Consider the following 11,049-nt stretch of genomic DNA (forward strand, 5'->3'; position numbering starts at 1 on the left):
GAGCTCAAGGCCAGCCTCAACTGCATAGGGAGTGAGACTCTATCTCAAAGAAAAAAAGAAAAAGCAGCCTACCCGATAACAGTTCCTCACTTTCTTGTGCTATGTACTTTTTTGAGACTTTATGCCTACAGAACCTGACATAGAATATGGTTTTAAATGCATAAAATATATAAGAATACAAAGGAAATCAATTATATAAAAACCTAATTAACTAATGTTTAATAAAAATATGTGTTATAAAAACATTTAACAGGGGCTGGGGAGATGGCTCAGTGGAATAAGTGCTTCCCTGGCAAGCGCAAGGGCCTGAGTTCAATCCCCAGTTCCACCAGAAAAGAAAAAACAAAACATTTAACAATTTAAAGAAAGATTTAGAAAGTAAAAGATTTAAAGTACCAATGAACACAAACCACATATATATACATATACATGTATATATGTGTGTGTGTGTGTGTGTGTGTGTGTGTGTGTGTGTATACATTAAATGTATTTTGGTCATTACAGGGTCTCACTATGAAGCTCAGACTCATAGTGATCCTCCTGTTTTTGGCCTTCCCAGCACTGGGATTACAGGTGTAGGCCACTATGCTGGGACTTTGAGCTCAGCCTGCCCTGGGGATGGAGCTGGTACCAGGATCGAACCTCGGTCCATGCACCTGCCTAAGCAGGTGCTTTTAGTCTGCTGAGCTATCTTGCTGGCCCCAACACAAATCATATTTGACACCTACAATAGTAGTGTGATATAAAACATAAACATGGTTTCTATTGGTGACCAAGTCATCAATAGGTATTGCTAATTTTGTCATGATTTGTTGCTTATATCCACAATTTCTTTAGTTCAGATGATGTTCACTTTTTCTCAAGGGTTGTGCTGGCACACATCTATAATCCTAGCATTTGGGAGGCTGAGACAGGAGGATTGCAAATGTGAGTCCAACTTAGACAATTTAGCAAGACACTTTCTCAAAATAAAAAATGAAGGGGCCAGGGAGATAGATCAGTGGCATGAGCACCTGCCTGGCAAGTGTAGGGTCCTGAGTTCAATCCTCAGTACCACAAAAAAAAGACAGAAAGAAAAGAAAATGAAGAAGAGGGCCAGTGATGTAGCTCATTGGCATAATGCCTGCTGAACTCAGCACAAGGTCCTGAGTTCAATTTCACCCAGTACAAAAAAAAAAAAAAAAGGCTGGGGACATAGCTCAGTGCGAGTGCTCTGCGTTCAATCCCCAGTACCACACACACACCTACCTCTGTTTTCCCTATCGCATTTCGTGTGTCTCCTGAACTCAGGGCCATTCAGGATACTGACTAGAGAGAGGTCACACTATTTATACTCAGGTTTCCTTGCAGATCACCCTGTCTTTATTGTTATTCAACATGTATGGTTGATTCACTCTGTGTGATGGTAATCACTGAATATATTCAATAAGAAATGTTACATGTGTCCTCCTGGCCTGCGTTAATGCTTCTCCCTCCCTCTTTTCCTCCCTTCCTTTCTGGAGATGCTGGCGACTGGACTAAGGAGTGCTCTATTACTGAGCTACACCCCCAGCCTTTTTATTTTTTATTTTGAGACAGAGTCTCAGCAAGTCACCCAGCCTAGGCTTGAACAGTTGATCCTCCTGCTTCAGCCTCCCCAATAGCTCGGATTCCAGGCATGCGCCTGCGGCCAGCTGCTGTTGGCTCTTCTCACTGGGTTTGCTATGTCTGCCTGTAGAGTCCGACTGCAGCAATTCTTCCTTCAGAATATGTGGCAGTGGTGGGGCACTCTGCGTAGCCTTGGGTGTATCATGCATGACCTTCGCTGTGCTCTCAAAGTGGAGCTTGAAGAGGCAGTGGGGATACTTGTTACATGCGTGGATTCCTGGGGTTCACCCTGAGATTCCTCTCAGTGGATGGGGGAGGGGCAGTGAGAGCATTCAACGTACAGTTGTGGGACAGCCCCAGGCTAAGATATGTTCCATCTCCAGCCTTTGCCTGTCCTCACATGTCACCACCAATTATGCTACTCCTATCCTGACTTCACCTGCTCCCATGCTGTACCAAACCCAGTCAGCTGCGAACCTGAAGGTAGTTTTGTTCCCTTCCCCCTAGGGAGAGCAAATTTCTCGGTGGCAGCTCCTCTTACTGCACCATAGGGGCGTCTGGCAGGCTGACACTGCATCTCACTTTCCTTACTATCTTGTGCCAGAGGGAGCTGCCGGGCCTTTCCTGCTGCTGGTCACGTGGATAAGCTTTACTATTCTCAACAGTTCAGTTTTGGCCGGGGACACCGCTCAGTGGCACAAGCATCTGCATGGCAGGTGTAAGGTCCTCAGTTCAATTCCGGTACCAAAACCCACCCCCCAAAAACCAACAGTTCTGTTTACTACATGCTTTGACATGCTTGGCTAATGGCCAGTGGATTGGACCCAGCCAGTGCCCCACTCTGATCCTCTTACTGGACAGCCTGCTTCTGAAAGTGGCTCGCCAATTAGGTGTTACTGGTTGTGAGTTTCTTGCCTTCTGGAGTTAGAGCCCAGGTTCTTCTCATCTAATACAAAGAACTGAACAAAATGAGCCAAAACCAGTGGCCAAGTTTATTCAAGAAAGTAAAAGTGCAGAGTGAGGGAGAGGCTGGCTCTGCAGAGTGAACTTGGGCCAAATGAAAGAGGAAAACAGAAGCTTAGAGACCAACCTGGAGAAAGCAGCATGGACTATCCTGAGGAAAGCCCTGAGAGTAAGCGCCTCATGGCTCACCTCTGCTTTTACACTGTCCAAACCTTGAGGAAACCTGAGAGACCTGCATACGGGTCCTGAGAGGCAGTGCTGGGATCCCACCTCCCAGGCTGACTTGGAAACCTGCTCAAGGCATCCTATTGGAAACCTGCTCAAGCTCTTTGAGCTTTGGAAATTGTTGTGTGCCTGTGTACAGGACTTTTTTTTGGTACCAGTGATCAAACTCAGGACCTTGCACTTGCCAGGCAGGGGCTTATGCCACTGAGCTACCTCCCCTTCCCAGTGTCCAGGATCTTGTAATTCACAGGTCATTCCTTCTTCCCCAGCCAGTTCTGCCACACCCCAATCTCCTGTTTCAATCCCCCTTCAAGGACGGACTTACTGTTTGGCTATGAAACATGTGCTCAGCCACCAGCTATCAGCTACACCAGAGCCTGAGTTGGCCTTCACTTCCAGCCATTGAGTATTGCTTCCCTGATTGAAGAGAGTGGGGAAAGTCTAGCCTTGTCTTGTCTGCTGCCTGAGATGCTCTAAGGGCAATACTCAGCCCAGCAGGTTCTGGGTGTCCCTTTTTCTCTGCCCAACCCAGCTTTCCAACCTTGCCTGTCATAGAATTGACCTCTAGAGAAACCTTTTGCTCCTCAAATTCTACCACAGCATCTACTTTGGCAAAACCCAAACTGACACATACACCCCCACCGCACCTTCGAGCAACTACAAATAAAGCCTGTGCAGTCCAGGGCTACCTCTCAGCAAAAGCTTAGATGTGTTACCCACACTAACCTGAACTTGGTGATATAGGTGCCTTCCCCAGGGGAAGTGTGAATTTGAGTGAACCATCCAAAGGAAGGGCCAGGGAATTGGGGAGGGAAGGAATACTAGCCAGGCCTTGTGTCTCAGGCGGTCTGTGAGGAACTTCATCAATGCTCTGCTTAGAACGATATGCAGCAGATGGTTCCACCAGCAGCAATAAAAATAAGTAGCCCTGGCCACATAGTACTATGTATCAGCTACTGTTTTGATCTTTTATATTCATTATTATCTCATTTAATCACCAAAAGTCCTAGAGGCCTGGGAGACTTTCAGATTTTTTTTTTTGCACAAATGGGGATTGAACTCAGGCCCTTACGCTCGCCAGGCAAGCACTTATTCTACTGAGCCATCTCCCCAGCCCCTAGGCTTTCAGATTCTGAAGACACCAACTTCCCACCCTCGTACCTCTAGTACCAACATGCATGGGTTTCACTTAACATCAAACTTTATAATAATTCTGCTGGTAATGATTTTTGGTTATTGGATTTTTTTTTGGGGGGGGAGATGGTGGTGGTATTATACTCAGTATTGAACCCAGGGGCATTCTATTACTGAGCCCTTAGTCCATATTTTAATTCTTTTGTTCTTGTTGTTGAGTCAACATCTCATTATCTAATTCAAGCTGGCCTTGAATTCGCAGTAATCCTCTTGCCTCAGCCTCCTTAGTGCTGAGACAATAGGTGTGCACCATTTGTTTTTTGAGACAAAGTCAAATTATATGGCCCAGACTGGCTTTGAACTTTTGATCTTTCTGCTTCAGGCTCCCTAGTGCCAGGGAGATGTACATTACCATGCCTGGTCAAAGCCCCTTAATGATACTTTAAGCCCATAAATTAGCTCAGTTGATAAGGAAAAGGGTAGAAACACAACATTCTGGGTTCTTGCTTTTCTTCTATAACACATGCTATCCTTTCACCTGTGAAAGGAGCCTTTATCTTTTATTTTCAAGATGTATCCAGCTGTGTTAAAGATACTTTTCCTAAGCAGTCATTGTTTAGGCAGGACATGGCCACATAGTCGTTAACAGTATATAACAACTTTGAAACTCCCTTCTTGGATGGACTAGCAAAAATCAGAAAGCCACTACAAAATCCAATGGTGAAAAAAAAAAAGGGGGGGCCAGGAAGATGGCTCAGTGGAGTAAGCGTTTCCCTGGCAAGCGCAAGGGCCTGAGTTCAATCCTCAGTTCCGGAAAAAAAAAAAAATCCAATGGTCTTTAGTTGAGGCTCTGAAGTAGAGAAAGTTTAGAAGGAGGGTTGACATTCTACATTTAGCATGTTGCTTAGCAACTTTTCACAAGCCAACCCTGAATCCAGGAAATGCACATGACAGAATTGCCAATCTGAAGATCCAAAATCTAGAAAAGGAAATCACTGTTCTTGTGGGATGCCATCTCAACGTTACTGGCAAGTCCAGATTGACTGACACACTGGTAACATCAATTTTGGGAATCAGGTCTGGGCTGTAGGGAGTTAAGTCTACGCTGAATGCAGAGGAAAGAAGGGCGTAAAATGAACTGGGAGCAGTTCTGTATCACAAGGCATTTATGCCAAGTTGGCCACATGTGTCAACATCAGGGAATCCCTCCTCCTGGGAGCCAGGAGGAAGTCTCTCAAAACTAGAGGAATGGCTGCAGAGGTAGCTCAGCGGGATAAGCATCTGCCTGGCAAGTGTAAGGTCCTGAGTTCAATACCTGGTACCGGGCTGGTGAGATGGCTCAGTGGTCTAAAGCACCTACTTAGAACAAGCTTAGCAAAGCACAGGGACCGTGGTTCAATCCCCCAGCACCACATGCCAGCCAGCCCCGCCCCCTGGTGGGCTGAGCTGGCCACACACACACACACACACACACACACACAAATAAAATTAAAAAAAAAATACCTGGTACCAAAACAAGCAAACAAACAAGCAGAGAAAGCTGTTTTTCCCACATCAATCTAGCACTGGAGACGTTGGCCTACTGCCATATGCCCCTTCCTCTAAAACAATGAAGAGGTGTTCTGTGTGCTAACAACATAGCTTAAAAAACAAACAAAATAAAATTCTGCATTTTTATAAAACTTGATTTAAAAAAAATTTTGAACTGTACAGTCACCAGAAGTACACAGTCATCAAAAGGGCATGCATTTCACTTGGCATCTCCAGTATCTTCAGCTTTTTGTGCCTGGTGTGTTTTGGCACCTCCATTTTCTGCAGGGTTATTCCCATCCTTGCCAGCATCAGTTTTTCCCTTTGCATACCTTCTCTCCCTTCTTTGCAGGGGCCTTTTTAGGCTTGGCCTCTGGCTTTGGAGGAGCTGGTTTAGCAGACATCCTTGCAGGTCTTCTCTGGAGTTCGTCCTTCACCTCAGCTTTGTCACCTTGCGCATCCCCTTGAGCCTTTCTCTTTGGCATGGTGGGATTACAGGCACTAGACATGAGATGCAGCAGCGCACAGCTTTGGTGAGCTTTTACCTTTATTCCTGGGGTTTGAGGTCAGACTGGGCTTCATAGCGAGATCTTGTCTGAAGAAGGGGTGTGGTAGGTGTGATGGATCCAGAAGAAAAGCAGTATGATCAACTCTAGAGAGCACGGTGATGAATAACCTCGAGTAACATTTTGTCCTGAAGTTGCCGTCTTCTGAAAAGCATGACTTCTACATTGTGATTTTGTTTCTCTTCTGCCTTTTTTTCTGTCCTACCTCATGATAACTTTGTTTTTTGTGAGACCCAATGCCTGGTAGAAAGTGAAGGTCTCTTACGTAGGCAGGAGCTGTTTTGTTGTTAGGAATCACAGCAAAAGTAAGTAAAATGTTAGTTAAATGACCTCATATGGCCGGGCTTAGTGGTACATGTCCGTAATCTCAGTGATCAGGAGGCTGAGGCAGGAGGATCTTTGCGAGTTGAGACCAGCATGAGCTACAAAGTGAGCTCAAGGCCAGCAAGAAATGCATAGGGAGACCTTATCTTAAAAAAAGACCAAAAAAAAAAAAGGCCGGGGCCAGGAAGATAGCTCAGCAGCACAGTTCCTGCCTGAGAAGCACAAGGTCCTGATTGATCCCCTTCCCCACAGAAATGAGAGAAATTCAAGTCTAAAATAAATAACCAATTACAAAAATAATAAAAATTAAATAAGTTAGTTAACCAAGAGAAATAAGTGATGTCTTCAATACTCAGTGAAAAGAGATACATTTGTGTATACTGCTTAACAACGTTTATTATTTAGTCCTGGGAATATGCTTTAAAATCAGTTTAGTAAGGCACAGTTAACACAAAAAAGGACCTACTTCAGGAGAACGTTTGTCAGCTGTCACTGGGGCACACGAACAACAAGCGCGCATCTCTTCCCACAGGATGGAGTCAGCCAGAGCCGGAGCCGGCACAGCCCGCGGACCATGGCGCCAGCCCTGCAGGACGCCAGCTCGGCGCAGGCCTGTGCTTGCAAGCCCCCCGCTGGGCAGCGAGGCTGGCCGAAGACCTGAACGCCGGTCCTACGGGTGAAGTCAGGGCCCCGACCTTATAAAGGACAGCATCTGCCTGCTATTTCCTTGCAAAGGCCATAAGCACCTGGCACGGACGGCAGCGTCCTCGGCCAGGGGTTAAGCAGCACCGCGGGGGCGCACTTCAGCTGCGTCGCTGCCCCTGGGACAGCGCGGGGAGGTGGCCAGCCCGGAGTCTCGGCCCACGTTTCGGGCAAGGTCGCCGCAGTCCCCAGCGAAGGTGCAAAAGAACGCAGGGACAGTAAAGCCGGGCCGCCCAGTGCCAGGCGCTCCTGCAGGCACCAAGGAGACACCCAGGGACAGGCGGAGCCCCATGACCTTTGGCCTGCGACCACGCCAGCGGGGGCGGAGAGGAAGCCGTGCGAGCGCAACTTTCGTTTTTTTTCTGAAAGTCTTCACTGGACTGTCAGACTCTTGACTCAGCGTTTTCTCCACACAGCCCGCTTTAATTTGTTGGTTTGGTGTCGCCGCCTTCCTGTTTTCTCGGCCAGTCCGCCCTACCCGTCGGGAACATTTAAATAAAGCTTGCTAGGTCAATACAGCCAACGAATGGCGTCTCACTTTCCAAAACAAAAGTCAAGTCTGGATGTCAAGACACTAAGTTTGGTCAATTCATTGTAGCCAACTTCATTTCAAGCCTGCAAAACAATAAGGATTTTAAATAATCATTTGGATGATTCCACAGAAACGATTGTCACACATTTTTTTCTTTAAAGGGCCACCTATTTTTCTCTTTTACCTCAGTTTTCTATTACATACTCCCTCCCTTTGTAGCGCTTGGGCCAGGGAGATGGATCAGTGGAATAAGCCCTTTTGTTTCTTCTCATTGGTAAATAAAAGCTATGCATTTATTTATGAATAACACTGTTTATGGAGTACACAATGTTTTGATAAATGTACATTTGAAATCATTAGCTCAAGTTAATTAACATATGCATTATCTCCTGTGCTTTCATTCTGGTTGTGACAACACAATCCTACTCCCAAGAATTTCCAAGTAGATGATATATTGTTAACTATAGTCTCCATGATGTATAACAAACCCTATATATTCATTGTTTATTAAAAAAACTAAAAAAATTTTTTTTCGGGGAAAAAATCAACTTAATGGGGTCAGGGAGATAACTCAGTAGAATAAGCACTTCCCTGGCAAGTGCAAAGGCCTGGGTTCAATCCGTAGTTCCGCCAAAAAAAAAAAAAAATGGGGGTACGCCAGGTAGCTCCGTGGATTAAAGTGCCTGCTTTGGCACATATAAGAACCAGGGTTTGATCCCCAATCCCCAGCATGCCTGCCATGCAGGCCCCCCCACCCCAGTGTGCTGAGAAGGCGGCATGGGAGACTGAAAGCAGGAGAATCCAATCTGTGTAGTTAGACCTTGTAGGCCCTGTACAAAATACATCAAAAAATTTATTTTGTAAATCAAATTTTGTACAAATCAAAGGTTGATTTTTGTTTTGAGACGTTAACCTTTAAAAATAATATACACCTTTTATAGAACGTGTACAGATAATTCAATAAAGCAGGAAGGTAATTACTTATAATATCTATGGTTGGCCGGGCTGGGGAGATAGCTCGGCAGTCTAAGCACCTACCTGCCTAGGCAAGTGCAACGACCCAGGTTTGATCCTTGGTACCACATGCCATGCAGGCCCTGCACCAAGTCGGCCACCAAACCTGGCATGGTGGCGCATGCCTGTAATCCCAGCACTGGGGAGGCTGAGACAGGAGGATCACTACGAGTCGGAGCTGCACAGTTAGACCCTGTACCACATAAAGAAAGAAAGAAGAAAAGAAAGAAAAAGATTTTAAAAAATTCTATGGTTGGAAATAATCTGTTAATAACTTGATATCTTTCAGTATTTTGTGGATTTACAGATTTAATATTTTACTTAGCCAACTTTATCTCAAATCTTTTCCCTCATTCCAATGCTTGCATTTTCTATTATCATTACGAACATAATACTTTTTTAAAATTTATGTATTTTGTATAGGGTCTCACTATGCAGCTTGGACTCATAGTGATCCTCCTGTTTCAGCCTCCCCAGGGCCAGGATTACAGGCATGCACCACCACACCCGAACTCTGTCACTGGCTCAGCATGGGGGCTGGGGGCGCAGAGCTGGTGCGGCTTGCAGTCCCGGGTATCGAACCTTGGTTCTTGCGCTTGCCTAAGCAGGACCTTAGTCCCCTGAGCTATCTCTCCAGCCCTCAAACATGACTATTTTTTGGCAGTGCTGGGCTATTTTCTTCCCATGCTAGGCAAGCATTCTAGCATTGAACTATATGAGAGATGTAAATTAAAACAACACTGGGGGGGGGGGCTGGAGAGATGGCTCAGTGGTCTAAAGCACCTACTTGGAACAAGCCTGGCAAAGCACAGGGACCGCGGTTCAATCCCCCAGCACCACATGCCAGCCAGTCCCGCCCCCTGGTGGGCTGAGCTGGTCACACACACACACACACACACACACACACACACACTAAATAAATGTAAAAAAAAACAAACCAACACTGGGATTCCATCTCACTCCAGAGTGAAAGGCTATTCTCTCTATTCCACATTTTTTTTTCTTTCCTTCTTTGTTTAACATATAATCTTTCTCAACAGTTTGCCTATCAGTGAGAGACTGGCTATAATGAAGAACCTCTTGCCACCAGCAGCTAACACAGTATCTACTTAAAATTTTTAAATATATTTATTACTTCAGTGGGGTTGAACCCCCCTTCCTCCAACTTTCTACATCACTCGCTTGCCAAGATCTTAAAAGGTCCTGTAAAGGAAGATTCAGTTTGTTCAGCCCCAGCAATCTCAAATGTTGAATCAGGGAGGTTAAGATTTGTCATTTTAAAAACCAGACATCAGCGAAGCAGAGGAGGAGTCTGAAAGGCTATTCTCAAGAAATCTACCAATGAAATCAAGGCCTGGTGGCCCATGCTTGTAATCCCAGCACTATGATACTGAGGCAAGAAGATCATTGCAAGTTTGAGGCAGCCTGTGCTACATAAGTGAGTTGAATGCCAGCCTGAACTGCAAAGCAAGACCCTGTCTCAAAAAGATAAAAATAAATAACTAAATATTAATAACACAAATTTATTGTTTTAAGGTCTTTCATGGCTTTCCAAAGTGTTTCAACAACATAGCTGTATGTAAATACCTCTTCTGTGAGAGGAATGCTTTTCTTTGGGTACCAGGAATCAAACTCAGGACCTTGTACTTGCCAGACAGGCACTATGCCACTGTGCTACATCCATGGCTGATGCCTTATGTTAGAGGTGAATGCTATTTTTTTTTTAAAATTGTCGGGAAAAGGGAGCGTAGAGGGTCGGGGAGATGGCTCAGTAGAATAAGCGCTTGCCTGGCAAGCACAAGGGCCTGAGTTTAATCCCCAGTTCTACATAAAAAAAAGAAGAAGAAGGAAAAGGGAGTTTGAAAGTGCATCTGTGTGTGGTAGAGAGAGGAAGGTTCATTGTTATTAATCAAGTAGTCATTCTGAAAGTGACAGTTAAGCAAAGACTGGGAGGAAGTGAGTTAGCTATCTGGCTATCCCGGGAAGACTGGACTGGCAGATGACACAAGGCCCAGGAACTGAGAGTGTACCTGTACCTGGGAAGCACAGGGCACCTAGAACAGGGCAGACAGGGGGCAGCTGAGCTGATCCCTTAAATACAGTGTGGCTGGATCCATGGTTCCCAAGCAAGAAGTGGTCTGGCCGGTCCATGAGGGGAAGGTTGGGGGACATCAAGAGCTGTGTGAAGGTGGAAAGAAGTTACCAGGTGAGGACAGTCCTAGGTCACCTCTCTAAAGCTTGAATAGTGGAAGGGAGGGAAGCATGGAGGGGCTGAAAATGTGGCCAGGGTTGCAAACTGCTGTGCAAACAATGCCAGGCCCTTTAGGCTTATGGAGATGAGAAACATAAGTACTGAGACCATTGAAAATTGGTGTGTGCTCTGTGGAGAGAAAACAAACCAAAAACATAAATCAAAACTTACATTTCGTATAGATATGTTCTAAAGAACAATTTTGGGGGCAAGATATACAA

General features: G+C 45.4%; 1 pseudogene; it reads right to left on the reverse strand.

The window, feature by feature from the left end:
- Positions 1–5,659: 5,659 nt before the first annotated feature.
- Positions 5,660–5,924, reverse strand: LOC101575040 (annotated as a pseudogene).
- Between the last annotated feature and the right edge of the window lie 5,125 nt (positions 5,925–11,049).

The sequence above is a fragment of the Octodon degus genome, unplaced genomic scaffold (assembly GCF_000260255.1).
Source record: "Octodon degus isolate 3935 unplaced genomic scaffold, OctDeg1.0 scaffold00319, whole genome shotgun sequence".
Taxonomy (NCBI): Eukaryota; Metazoa; Chordata; class Mammalia; order Rodentia; family Octodontidae; genus Octodon; species Octodon degus.